The sequence below is a fragment of the Taudactylus pleione genome, unplaced genomic scaffold (assembly GCF_031769625.1).
Source record: "Taudactylus pleione unplaced genomic scaffold, aTauple2 ptg000967l, whole genome shotgun sequence".
NCBI classification, from domain to species: Eukaryota; Metazoa; Chordata; class Amphibia; order Anura; family Myobatrachidae; genus Taudactylus; species Taudactylus pleione.
In genome coordinates, this window is record NW_028285368.1 from 8,590,895 (window position 1) to 8,605,559 (window position 14,665).

The window sequence follows — 14,665 nt, forward strand, 5'->3', positions numbered from 1 at the left end:
AAACATACCTCAACACACAGGTCATAATTGCTTGTACATCAAGCTCATAGGGTATTGCACAGAAAATGCAACCATGCTAAGTTAATATCTATTACAAACCAATGTTACTTACATTGGTACAACCTCAGAGCACATCGCCATACTACACAAATAAGCAATTACATAACTGCATTATCCTATATAAAAACAAGCAAATGAGAACAAAATACATACATACACCAATATTCTGTTGTACAATAATAATAATAACGATATAGCCGGGTGATTAGGCTATGTGAGCAGTCTATTTTGGTACTGCTGGCAGCTAACTAGCCTTTATGTACTGTTGTATATATACAATATAACGATGTACTATGTAGCCTTGTCATATGCAAGTGGTGTTATGGTTAAACAACTTGTTACTTTGTTGCTTAGCAACGCTTGGTGTGGGTGTCACGTGGTGTGCGCCGAGAGTGGTGACGTAATCGTCAGCGCCGACGACTCAGCGGGAACGAGGAAGCTGACCACGCGGTGCGGATTGGACACTTGGTGATTGGTGATGGGCTATTTAAGGTATGTTGTTTGTATGTCTTGTACTTTTCTGAAGACAGTTACATAAAGAACTGAAACGTTATCATTTGGCTCACCTTCGTGTTTCCTCATATGGGTCCGTGAGTGCCGCACCTCCTGGTATGTTTATGTGTGTATATATATATATATATATATATATACACACACACACAACTTGGGTGGCACCACCAGGGTACAGCTTGTCATTGTACCAAAATTGAGACTTTAAATCCCCTGGATTAAGCTCTGAATGTATGGATGAATATAAGGAATAGCCTTAAACTGCTAGAGGCTTCATCCTATTGTACACTGCAATTACTGTATTTTAACGTATAAGTATATCTTAACCATTGAGGTCACAAAACAAAGCAGAACACTATGTAATTCTGGCAACAACTGGAAGTGGCTGCAAAGTGTTTGTAAGCAGACTAGCTTCCTGTACTGATGTCAACTTCTATTCAGGGCTCCTCATACACTCTGTAGTCTACAGCCATCTTATTTATAATTACAATAGATGTATTACTAATGTTCCTCTGAATAGATTTTAGACTTTACCTCAACAGTTTGACAAGTACGATGGTAAGCACTAGATGTGTCACAGGCAAGCACTTCTTCACTATTTCTGGAGAAAGGTGTCACCATGCCCAATGCAGAGGAAAGAAAGGCCCCAAATAACGGAGCCCTTTACAGCAATTATCTCTATTAGTGGGGTCCAGGAATATCACATTCAATACAATTCTATAACTTAATATAAACACTAAATAATAATGTCCATATTCTTACACTACTTCAGAGTCCATAGGGGTCCACAGGGTGACCTTGGGGTATAGGTATGGCAGAGGCATCCGGGCACCATGCAGTTAAACTTTTCCTTCCAGGATGCATTGGGTCCTATACCCTGGGCCAGAGGCACCTCAGTTCGTTGGGTGCCTGGCTGGAGTCGGGTCACCGCGCGCAGTGGGGGGGTCTGTAAACCAGCCCCTAAAGACTTTATTATTTTAAAAATAAATCCTTTATTGTGCAGACAGTCCAGGGGATGTCGGCACTGCCGTGTGTTCACCCCACCGCTGCCGAGACGCCAGTACAGATCTGGGGATCTCGGCGGGCCTACGGGGTCTTTGCTAGTAGGGACCCCAGAAGATCCCTGAACTGCGGCCGGACGCGACAGGGACAGGTAAGTGGCTATGAACAGCTGGGCGCAGTCTTTTCCCCCAGGGCTGGGGGTGACAGCTGTCGAGCCAGGCACAGAGTCCTGCGCTCTCCACTAGACCACTGGGGACAGAGGCTGGCAAGGTGCGGGGAGACACTGTAGGAGCCCAGCGTCCCGGGAGTTAAATGCTGGCCAGGGGAGGCAGCCTTCCCTGTTCAACAGCTGGCTCCTCCCCGCTGCACAGCACGCCTTTCCACCACGGTCTGGCTGGACTGTGGAAGCTCTCCGCCGGATCCGCCCCTTTAGAGGTCTCCGGAGGCCATTTCTCCTGGCTGAAGTCGCAGATCTCACAGGCAGTGTGGAGCCCGGGTCCCCCTACATACCTCTCCTCCTGTAAAGTGGTCAGTGTATGTAGCACTATATCCTACCAGACGCCAAGTCTGTGTAGTTGATTGGTAGTGCCATTAAGTGCAGGTGTTGATTACTCTGCGTTGTATGTGACTATATGCTAACGCTGTCTGTCTGAGTTTCACTTTCTCCTGTCAGCCATATTACTGTCCCTGTACCTTTTCTCACTGAGCCCTTATAACAACTGTTGGCAGGTTGCCTCCTCACAGTATAGTTTTCTTTCTGTGTGTTGGGTCACATACTGTTACTGGTATTCTCTCCGCTATGTCTGGTAGTGAGAGTGATATGCCAAGTCTAGCTCCTGCCCGGCTGTTCTGTAAAAAGTGTTCAGTGGAGTTAGGGGTGGGAGACCTAGTTCTTGAGGAATTATGTTTCAGGTGCTATGCCCTTCCAGGTCCCTCTGCGGCATCTACCACTCCGCAGGAGCCCCCTTGGGCGTGCTTTGCACAAGCACCGACGGCCATTGCTGGGCGTTTAGCAGGTCCTCCTGTATTTTCCCCGCTGGGGTTCACACAGCAGCAACTTATGCCCTCTCCAACCCTGCTTCAACCGGCTTCACCCATGCAGGTGTTGTCCCCTCAGTGGGTTAATGCGATTCGCACTGCGTCAGAGTGTGGCTGAAGTGCGGCGGGGGGAGGCACCCCTCGGTAGACTGGCTAAAAGAGTTTTGCCGTCATCGCAATCTACTCTGTATGAAGACGCCGATACGTCATCTGATGATGGACTGCTCCCGGATGAATCCTCGAGTCCCCTACACAGGAGGTAGAGGCCAAGTCAAAGATATATATTCCAGGTCTGATACAGGCTGTGCGGGCAGCCTTAATCATAGAGGAGCGCCTAAGTCCAAACATGCCTTTTTCAAGGATGTTAAGGTGACCGCTGCTATATTTCCTTTGTCTGACCAGTTGGTGGACCACCTGGAAACGCTACTAGCCGCAAAAGCGTGTGTCTTATGCTTTTGCTGAGGATTATTTTACCAAATGGAAGACTACACCATGGTGGATTCCCATGTTACGCGCTTAATAAAAAGCGCGACCCTCTCTATTACTTCCATGTCGTCCATGAAGGATATACTGATCGGAAGGTGGAGGTTTGCCTGTAATCCATTTATTCCCTTTCAGGCGCTGCGTGCAGACCAGCTATGGCTATCTGCTGGGTGGCTAGGGCTATGGAATGTTTGGCTAACACCCTGGAAAAGTCCTTGGCTCCAAATGCTACCAGGGAACAGTTGAATCTTGTGGGCAACCTCCGAGATTCAGCTACATATGTTAACAAGGCAGATTTAGATGTCCGCTTATTAAATGCTAGGATCTCCACTGCCGTCATTGCAGCTCACCGCTCTCTGTGGCTTCGTTCTTGGAGGGCAGATGTGGACTCCAAGGAGGGTTTGGAGTGTTTACCTTATGACGGTAAAGTCTTGCTTGGTCCTGATTTGGATAAAATCGTGGATACATTGGCAGCGGCTACGTCAGCTTGTCTGCTCTCTGCTCCTGCTCCTTCAGAGTCTTGGACTCAGTCCTTTCGGACCTATTGGGCCCCAGGTAAGGCTAGAGTTCAGTCCTTCCCTAGGCCATCAACCACCAAGAAAGCTAACAAGCCTAAGAATCAGTCTTGGAGTTCAAGACGTCCAGCTACCAAGCCTGACGACAAGCCCTCAGCCTGACTGGACGGGCCGCCTCCTGGAGGACCCCAGGGTGGGAGGCCATCTTTTTTAGTTAGCCCATTGCTGGTGTCAGACTACCACAGACACCAGGGTGGGAGAAGTGGTCTCTCAGGGGTACGCCTTCTCCTTCCGCAGAAGGTCTCCCCATCAGTTTTTTTGCACAGGACTTCTGTGCAGCACGGACAAGGCCTTGGCTATTCAAGAGGCAGTACAATCCATGCTTCATGCAGGGGTCATTGTACCGGTCCCGTTGTCCCAGAGGGGCACGGGTTATTATTCCAGCCTTTTTTTGGATTTTATGCTGTCACTGAATATTCAGGATGCATACCTGCATATTCCGATTGCATCATCTCACCAGCGTTTTCTCAGGTTTGCTGTGTCACAACAACATTTCCAGTTTCGTGCTCTGCCGTTTGGCCTCTCTACTGCACCTCGAGTGTTTACAAATATTATGGCAGTAATTGCAGCCCATCTGTTGCTGCAGGGGGTCCGCCTGTTACCGTACCTGGGCGACCACTTACTGTTGGCAGGGTCTCCAGAGGTACTTCACCACCACCTGCAGCTGACGATATCTGTCCTACAGGTACACGGATGGTTGCTCCATCTGGGAGATCTTTTGGACTCCCATCAGCAGAGGATTTTTCTGACAGGGGACAAAATATCCACTTTGCAGACGAGGGTACGCAGATGCCACCACAGTCGCTGATTGTCCATACACTCAGCCATGCAGTTACTTGAATCCTTGGTGTCGACGTTCGATATGGTGGAATACGCCCAGTTTCATTCCCGGCCTCTGCAGAAATTGTTCCTCTCCAAGTGGGACGGATTGCCCCATCGGCTAAGGACACAAACGATCGTGCTCTCTCCGGTGGTGCGTCTATCTCTGGCTTGGTGCCTGCAGACAGTTCACCTCACCAGGGGGTGTCCCTTTTGGATCTCTGACTGGGTCCTTCTGACGACTGACGCCAGTCTCTGGTTAGGTCACAGTGACAGGTCCACACTCCTTTCAGGGACGGTGGACAGCAGAGGAGTCTGCCCTGCCAGACAACATATTGGAACGTCTGGCAGTCTTCAGGGCCATACAACAAGCCAGACTCATGCTTCACGGAAAACACGTGCAAGTTCAGTCAGACAACGCCACGACTATGGTGTCAAGGAGGAACTCTAAGTCAGGCGGTAATGACTGGGGTGTCACGCATCCTGACATGGGCGGAAGGCCATCTCCCAGCCATATCGGCAGTGTTCATTCCAGGAGTGCTAAATTGGGAAGCTGACTTCCTCAGCTGTCACGACCTGCATCCCGGGGAGTGGTCTCTTCACCAAGAAGTGTTTCAGCTCCTAGTGGACAAGTGGGGCCTTCTGGACATGGACCTCATGGCCTCTCATCAAAATCACAAATTGCCACTGTACGGGTCCAGGACAAGAGACGCCAAGGCTCTCTTAGTGGACGCTTTGTCGGTCAAGTGGAACTTCCGGTTTGTGTACCTGTTCCCTCCAATCTACCTTCTTCTGCTGGTACTTCGGAAATTCAAACAAGAAGGGGGCACTGTCCTGCTGGTGGCTCCAGCGTGGCCCAGACGTCACTGGTACTCAGATCTTCAGAGTGTCTCTATTGACACCGTTGCTGTTGCCTCACCATCCGGACCTGTTGGCTCAAGGTCCTTGCCTTTACCTGGACCTGGGTCATCTGCCTTTGACGACATGGCTCGTGAGACATCCCTCCTAAGGTCCAAGGGTTTTTCCAGCACTGTGGTTAACACCATGCTCAGAGCAAGAAAACCTGCCTCTGCCAGGATTTACCATAGGGTGTGGCATATCTACTTTGTATGGTGTCATCCCAGAGGTAACGACCCCCAAGTGTTTAGGATATCAAGAGTTTTGGCTTTCCTGCAGGCGGGTTTGGACCTTGGCCTCCACCTTGCTTCCCTGAAGGTGCATGTCTCTGCCCTTTCTGTGTGGCTCCAGCAACGAATTGCCCCTCTTTCTGATGTCCGCACTTTCCTTCAGGGGGTCCTTAGCATACAGCCTCCCTTTGTTCCTCCTGTGGCACCTTGGGATTTGGCTGTAGACCTTCGGGCTCTCCATTTGAACCCCTGGAGTCCGTGGATCTAATATGGCTTACTGCTAAAACCGTTTTTCTCTTGGCTATTGCTTCTGCCAGACGAGTGTCAGATTCTCTTGCCGTTCACCATTTCTGGTTATTCACCAGGACAGGGCAGTGCTTCGGACTCGCCCTGGTTTACTTCCTAAGGTGGTCTCTAGTTTCCACATTAATGAGGAAATTATTGTGCCAGCCTTCAATTACCCTGACCTCTCGGCGGGTGAGTCCTCATTGAATGTGGTACGTGCCCTCAGGATTTATGTGGACCGTACCTGTTTCCTTCGGAAGTCAGACTCCTTGTTTGTACTTTATGGTTTCCACAAGAATGGTTGGCCAGCCAATAAACAAACTTTGGCTAGCTCTCCTGAGGTTTACGCTACTGAGGGCCTTCCAGTTCCGCCCTCTGTTACTGCTCATTCTACTCGGTCTGTGGGCCCTTCATGGGCAGCTCACCGTGGTGCCTCCGCTGTGCAGCTTTGTAAGGCGGCCACGTGGTCTTCCGTCCAGACATTTTTGAGGTTGTCCAGACTTTTTGAGGTACTATGCTTTTGATACCTTTGCCACTCAGGATGCCTCCTTCGGGCAGCGGATTCTCCTCTCTGCGCAGGATTGTCCCCACCCTTGAAGGTACTGCTTTGGGACATCCCCAAGGTCGCCCTGTGGACCCCTATGGGCTCTGAAGTAGAAAATGAGAGATATGGTAAGAACTTAACCTTTTTGTTATCTCTTTCTACGAAGTCGATAGGGTCCACAGGGCACCCACCCTGACGCACTTGTACTTCAGCTGGGCTTTGCTCTGGTCACCGGTTTTCCGTCTCCTATGTGAGAATGTAATACTTATGTGTTCCAGACTTTCTTCTCTCACTTTTCTCCTCCGACGACCTTTGGCTTGTTAAGAACTGAGGGGCATCTGGCCCGTGGGCAGGGTATATGAGAGGACCCAATGCTTCCTGGGAGGAAAAGTTTAACTGCATGGTCCCCGGATGACTCTGCCATACCTATACCCCAAGGTCACCCTGTGGATTCTATGTACTTCGTAGAAAGAGAGAGAACAAAGGTAAGTTCTTACCATAGCTCTAATTTTCCTACTAATAGATACATACATGTACTTTTCTAATCAAACATACACTATTTAATTTTTCTTTATTGGGATGGTGACGCTCAGAATGCCGGCGCCGGAATCCTGACACCAGTCAGAATTCCGGCGCCAGCATTCCGACGGTAAGTAGTGTGGTTAGAGGGAGGCTAGGTTTAGGGGTAGGTTCAGGGTTAGGATACTTAATGACAGGATCCTGAGTGTCGTCATCCCATACCCAACATGTGTGTGTGTGTGTGTGTGTGTGTGTGTGTGTGTGTGTATGCAGTGGTCCAAGTGGGAATTTCGAAGTTGTGGCAGTGGTTCAAGTAGAACCAATGTCTCAGTATTAATATGAGCGTAGCCATGCGTCACAAGGGGTACACAAAAAGGGGACACAAGGTGGTGGGGTGCACAGAGGTGGTCGGGCACACAGAGGTGATGGGATACACATTGGAGGTGAGAGGCACAGGGATGGTGAGGTACCCAGGATGATGGGATACACATAGGAGGTGAGGGGCACAGGGGTGGTGAGGTACACAGGATGATGGGATACACATAGGAGGTGAGGGGCACACGGGTGGTGAGGTACACAGGATGATGGGATACACAGGGTAGGTGAGGGGCACAGAGATGGTGGGTTACACAGGAGTAATGAGGTACACAGGATGATGGAAAACACATAGGAGGTGAGGGGCACAGGGGTGGTGAGGTACACAGGATGATGGGATACATAGAGGAGGTGAGGGGCACAGGGATGGTGGGGTACACAGGATGATGGGATACACATAGGAGGTGAGGGGCACAGGGGTGGTGAAGTACACAGGATGATGGGATACACATAGGAGGTGAGGGACACAGGGTGATGGGATACACATAGGAGGTGAGGGACACAGGGTGATGGGATACACATAGGAGGTGAGGGACACAGGGTGATGGGATACACATAGGAGGTGAGGGACACAGGATGATGGGATACACATAGGAGGTGAGGGGCACAGGGGTGGTGAGGTACACAGGATGATGGGATACACATAGGAGGTGAGGGGCACAGGGGTGGTGAAGTACACAGGATGATGGGATACACATAGGAGGTGAGGGGCACAGGATGATGGGATACACAGGGTAGGTGAGGGGCACAGGGATGGTGGGTTACACAGGGGTGGTGAGGTACACAGGGTGATGGGATACACATAGGAGGTGAGGGACACAGGGGTGGTGGGTTACACACTACACAGGAATAATAATTGTGGAATCTGATATTACTCACCAGTTGTTTCTGTACCAGAGCTGAGAGAGAAGGAGGCTGACTCTGACTGAGGGTTGTAAAGGTGAAATGGAGAGGGATCTATCTAGAGGAGTAGAGGTAAGAAGAGGAGCCAGTGGCAGCAAATGCGGTGCAAGGGATGGGGGATGCCCCAGCAATTAAGAGTCCCCAACCAGCAGGAACGAGCTCCAGGGCTCGGCCAGCCACACACAGTCACCACAGCGGCCATTATATGAGGCTGTCCTGTCAGTGAAAGCCTGTCAGGATAGCACTAGCTGTGGGGGACAGGTGGCAGTAAGGTCACCCCTAGGCGGGCGGCGGCACACTACAGGACTCGCACAGTGTGGCTGTATAAGACTGAGGAGTTATGGCTCAGCAAACCGCACAAACAGTCATTGAAGCCAGTGGTGGACCTAGGTGCAAAAAGTGCTTTGGGCCCCTCCCTTCTAGGCCCCATTCTAAATTAATATACCATACAGTAGTACGCCATGTGACCACCAAACAATACAGACAACATTCCAGTAATAATAATCTGCACCCTTTAATCAAAAAATAATAATAATAATCTATGCCCCCTTTAATCAATAATATGTGCCCCCTTTGAACTCCGCAGTATCTGATTTCAGCAGTGCTGCTCAGAGGCTCCACAGATAGGTCTGCTGGCAGAGGGTGATGGGCGGAGGCAGACTGTGACATTCAGAGGGTGATGGGGAGAAGCAGAGTATGATGGGCAGAGGGTAACGGTCAGAGGCAGTGGGTGATGAGAGGGGTACACGGTGATGGGCAGAGGCAGATGTGCAGAGGTTAACTGCCAGTGGTAGAGGTTGATGAACAGATGGTAACAGCGACAGCCAGATTGTGATGGGCAGAGGCAGAGGGTGACTTGGAAAGGCAAAGTCTGATGGGCACAGGCAGATGAACAGAAAGTAACAGGGAGAGACAGAAGGTGAGGGGAGAGGGTGACAATACTGCAGTGTGACAAACAAAAATAACAATGGGGGAAACAACAGAGTTCGGAGGGATTGGGGGGGGTGGGGAATGGGGTGTTATCGTATAATTGCTGCCAAAAAGTCTCTCCTAGTGGGTGCTGGTATATAAGTTAAAGGGAAGCCCAAGTACATACTGATGTAAGACTTGCAGTATCCACAGGTTCCCTTCTGTAATTTTGATTTTGGGTGGTCTGTGGTCACCAGTGTCCAGAGGCTGCAGCTAGCTAGCTGTACTCTGATATGGGGACAGGGGTCAAGCAGGCTTCCCGGGACCCTGCTGACCATGCAGCGGCGGGTGTGCCATTGCTCTCTGCAGTATAAGATCAGCAGTCACCAACTGGAGCTGTCTGAGATTCCCACACATGTACTTGCGGGTTCTTAGGTTATCGGGCAAGTCTGGCGCTATGGGACTCAGCAGACTACAAAGCAGCTGCTACACCGCTTGCTGCAGTTTAGAATCAGCGCTCACCACTGGTGAGTCACCAGCAGGAGCCGTCTCAGCTCCTCCCGAAGGCACTGGACTGATTACACATACTAACAGCAGCAGCGGGATCACTGCTGCTAAGCTACATTGACTGGTAGTAACCAGCCGACAACCGCTCAGTGGATCAAAAATAAAGATGATCTGACTAGCGGCAGACGTGTGGCAGTCCATTGGTTTTGCCCCTGACTGTAGCGGCAGTATGAGGGGCTGTCCTGTCACTGAAGCAGCACAGCAGGGCGTCAGGAGCCTGTCTGAGTGAGACTCAAGCCATGCCTCCGCTTTCAGCTCTGCAGGCCAGAAAACTTCTTAAAAAATAAATAAATAAGTAAAAAAATTAAACTGTTTAGTGCTTGAAGTACCGGTATGTCATACCGGCACACTTCAAGCACTGTGTGTATGTATGTATATATTTGTGTGTGTGTGTGTATGTATGTATGTATGTGTATATATATATATAAATCTTGAGCTGTTTATAATTTAGTAAAGTCCTGATATATAGTGCATCTTCTCCTATAGTCTTCTCTTCTGGTGCACTTTAACAATTCGGGTCCCCTCTTTTTTTGGCTTTCAGATGGCCGACCACCCGATATGCCAGCACCCCCCTCCCCTCAACCGCATAGTGCTGCATGGGATCATACATCGCATCCCAAGATCAAATTAACCTGCAGTAAGATCTGGAGGTGCGATGTACGACCCCACGGGAGCGCGCTCTCTCCGATATCATGCCCATACATGGTACCAATATAGCAGGGATATCGTACCAATCTGTCGGATTGGCTGCTTTATTGCACCGTGTATGGAGGCCTTAAGTTATCTCACTCTTTCTTGCTTGTCCATGAGGAAAAAACACACTTATCCCTTCCTTGCTTTCCCTCTCTATATGACTTTTTGACTTTCTGACTTAAACTTCTCTCTATTTAGACCTTTCAGTTTCTCGCTTACATAATATTACCTCACTTTGACTTGTGCGGGCCATACCTCCTACGGCACTGATTTCCTGTTTTGAGGATCGACAATAACGCAGATCTGCAGACATCAAAGATCAGCGATCCATCAGCAGATCGGAGATAAACAGCATGTTAAAAATACCAGACTCTCCAATCCTGATAAATTTTTGGTCTGGATCAGTCAATTGAAGCTTTTCCAACATGTTGGCTTTCCAAGATTCCCTAGCTCGACAGAAAGGGGAATTGGGGCAATACATAGCAGATATAAGTGCCCCGTAACTCTAATCTGTACACTCTAGTTATGGGGCCCATACATCTGCAACTAATTGCCGCAATCTCCCGTTGTGGTGACAGCTGGCTAAGGTTATCAGAGAAATCCCACATGTTGGATTTCCCTGACTCGCCAGTTCTAACGAAAAAATGTTCGAGATCAGCGAATCTGCCAATTTCAACACGTTGTGTTTTCCTTATTCGGTGACTAATCCGATGGCTAGTGATCGATGATTTTGATGTACAGACCACATTTCTTGCTGTTATTTTTCACTGGTTATTAATTTAGTCTACAGTCTTATCTGTTCCCCTCCCCCTCCCTATTTCCCCTCACATCCATCCTTTCTGTGTTATTTCATGTCTTCCTATATTCTCCCCTCTGCACTACATGTAATACTCTTACCTTGATTCCCATGTCCCTTTTTATCTATTTCTTTTATATTCCTATAATTTTTCCACCTCAAACAGCTCCTCTCTCTTTCATTCTCTTCAGCTGCTCACAGTTCCTTCACAGCTGGGTAGGCTGAAACTGGAAACACACTACAGATGTATCCTTATACATCTTTGCTGCATTGCGCTGAAAACCCCCTTTCTGTGCGCCATGACCAGTGAGACTGCTAGTGCCGGGCGTGTTCTTTTCATCTAAGTCGAAATGCAATGCGACTAGGATGCACCAGCAGACTGAGCTGATTAATTTGATATGCCACATTTGTATATCTGAGTGCAACTGAGTTTCTGTATATGAAGTGCTACGATGTAGAGGTTGCAGCAAGTTCTGTCGTGGTTCATATACAGACTCAGGTGCACATAGATATACAAGTGTCGCATATCAAATGAATCCGCACAGTCTGGTGGTGCGTCCTAGTCACATCGCATTGCGCCTTAGACGTATTTTGTGTGAAAAAAGACACCGAACGCTAGCACAGTAGCACAGGGCCTGGCAGCTCACTCACACCAGGCAAGTCGTGCCAGCTGTATGAGGACACAATACAATGTTTTGTACTATATATAATTTCAACACGTATCGTAACAATATATTTTACACATCGTATAGTGTGTACTCACGATCCATCGTTCGCATCGTCCAATCTGCTGTGTTGCATTTTAGATGGGACGATGCAACGAACAACGTGGTGCTGTTGCATGCAGTATGTTAGGATACATTACGCCTTCGAATTCCAGATTGTGCAGTGTGTATGGTGCATGCAATGTATTGTTATATCTGTTGCGGCATAGCTGGGTCTCTGTAGCTTCAGCACCCTTTTCATTGGCTGTTAATGGGGAAGCAGAAGGAGGTTCACTCAAATTGTATAGGGATCCCTGTCTGATAAAATGCTCTATACAGTTACCATTTAATTACACATACAATTACACAGCTATCATTCTGTGCACTGAACATCAATGCATGTTTTAAAAGGTCGGCAATTTACAGTCTCCTCTATAGAACTGCTTACTTACAAAAGATTGCTATTTAAAAGTGGCAGGTTCTGATAACGGGATGTAGTTAAAATGCCGACCATCGGCATGCCAGGTGACAAAATCCCGGCGCCGGAATCCCGAACCTGGCACAAGACAGCCGGCATGCAGATGGTAAGTACAGCAGGAGCCCTTAGGTCTTAGCTGCGGGGGTGGGGGGAGGGTTAGATTTAGGCACCCAGGGGGGTTTAGGGTTAGGCTACGGGAGGGGGAGGTTAGGGTTAGGCTACGAACATGGGGGGGGTTAGGGTTAGGCACCACCAGGATTGGTTAGGTTTAGGCACTAAGGGGGAGTGCTAGGCACTAACCAGGAGGGTTAGGGGGTTAAGGAGGAAAGTTAGGGTACTTAACTCTCCCCTGTCGGGATTCTCAGTATCGGGATGCCGCTGTCGATCTCTTGACAGCTGTTATCCCGAGTGCCGAGATTTCATACCCAACCCCTCATAACACCTTTTAACTTCAGGCTGTAAAATCTTACGAGCAGGGCTCTCTTCCTTCATTTATTTTTCCTTCCCTCACTTATACCATCAACTCCTCCCCACTGCCTGCAAAGGCACCATTGAGTTCTTGTTAATTCAAACTTGATGTTGGAATATCAACCAACTGATAATACGCTCTAGTTTGTTTGTTTTTATTAGTATCTTTTTTTTTTTTTATGTCTGTGCTGGGTTATATTTCTTGCAATGTTGATATTTTTATTTTGCATTTGTATTGGTCCTATTATATCTATTAATTGTTGTGCCAAATATATCTACCAAAATTATTTGTAAATATATAATTGTTTCTGAATTGTCATTTATCAATTGCTGTTGTGATTTTGTTCTGCCTGTTGTTCAGTCTATTTAGGTCAGTTGTTTTTTTTTTGTCATGAAAATGATTATATGTGTGCCAGTCATCATCAGGATGACAGAAGTGTCCTGCACATCATACAGTAAAGGAGGCCATGGAGCCATTCATTTGCTGTGTGGTTACATAATTATGAAGATGCTAAAGTGTCTATTTATCAAACCTTGCATTGTTAATGAAATGTGTGGTGCTCTTGTGTACTGTTAAACCTTGTTAGAAAGATATTTGGCAGGTTTATATTATTCTATTGTGCACATATCATTCTGCCAGGATGCCAGCATCTACTGACTTTCATATGGAAATGTTAAGCACTTTTTGCATTAATTTTGTTTCTTTAGTGAATACTAAATGTATGCAGAACTGCTTATTATGATGCATATCCTCTCCCAGGGCTTATTATCCCATCCTATGCCTACGGGGTCTTGTTTAACAGGCTAGCAGTTATGGTTGCTTCCAGATTGCTCCTGCACTATGCTGTGTAGTGACAAATTGTGATTATGGCAGGTTTCATTCATTCTGCTTTTCCTAGAAGTTCCTGGTTTCTAAGAATTATTTTGCAGCTTATAAATTCTTGAAAATGCCTTTTCTAATAAGATCACATAAGTGCTCATTGATTGCACTCCACCAATTCTAAATTTAGCAGATTTGGAGGCCTATGTATCAATCTCAATCTGATTTTTACATAAAATTATGCAGAAACTACAGTTTCTGCATAATTTTATGTAGTGTACCTATGTACTAATAGCACAATGCAGGAGATTTCACAGAAATCTCAAAGTGCTAATTAGCACTGCAGATCGCAGTCCCCATTATTATCAATGGGGACTATGATCTGACCCCTATGTACTAAACTCAAAAAAGCAAATCTTTTGGGAGTTTAGCACCGGTAGATTACACCATCTTTAGATGGTGTATACTACGGTTTGTCTATGGAGCGCTCCAGAGGTAGGCAAGAGATCTTTCGATCTTTTCCACTGCAGCCCCGGCCATCTCCGAAAGTTGGCACTGTGCACATGCGCAGTGTCAGCTTCCCCCGGGTAAGTCTTTCACTTATGTGAAAAACTTCTCCTAAATGCCGGGGATATAACTTGCCGGGACAGCGGCTACCGCAACCTCTCTCCCTGCAAGTTCCCGGTAGTACAATAGCCGGGATATTTTTATTACAAAGGAAAATATCCCCGCGAGTTGGTTCAGTACCGCGATTATTAATCTATAGACCCCTTAGTCTTTTGTCTTAGTCTGCAGTGCTAGCCACAAGAGATGCCATGTAAGATTATAGAGCATAACTTGGTGAGTTTTATTTATTAGAGATTAGGTCATTTTTTTTTCCCTAATTTGCAAATCGATCTAGAGAATCTTCAGTGCTCAAAATACTTAACACCCCTATAGAGGTGGTGGTGGAAACTACCTTGTATGAAGTATTTAGTCAGCCTATAGATC

The 14,665-nt window shown here is 47.6% G+C and overlaps 1 protein-coding gene across 8 annotated transcripts in view; it reads left to right on the plus strand.

Moving 5' to 3' along the window:
* The window catches only part of PTBP3 (polypyrimidine tract binding protein 3), a 208,270-nt gene that overhangs the window by 175,877 nt on the left and 17,728 nt on the right, over positions 1-14,665 (plus strand). The window lies entirely within an intron of this gene.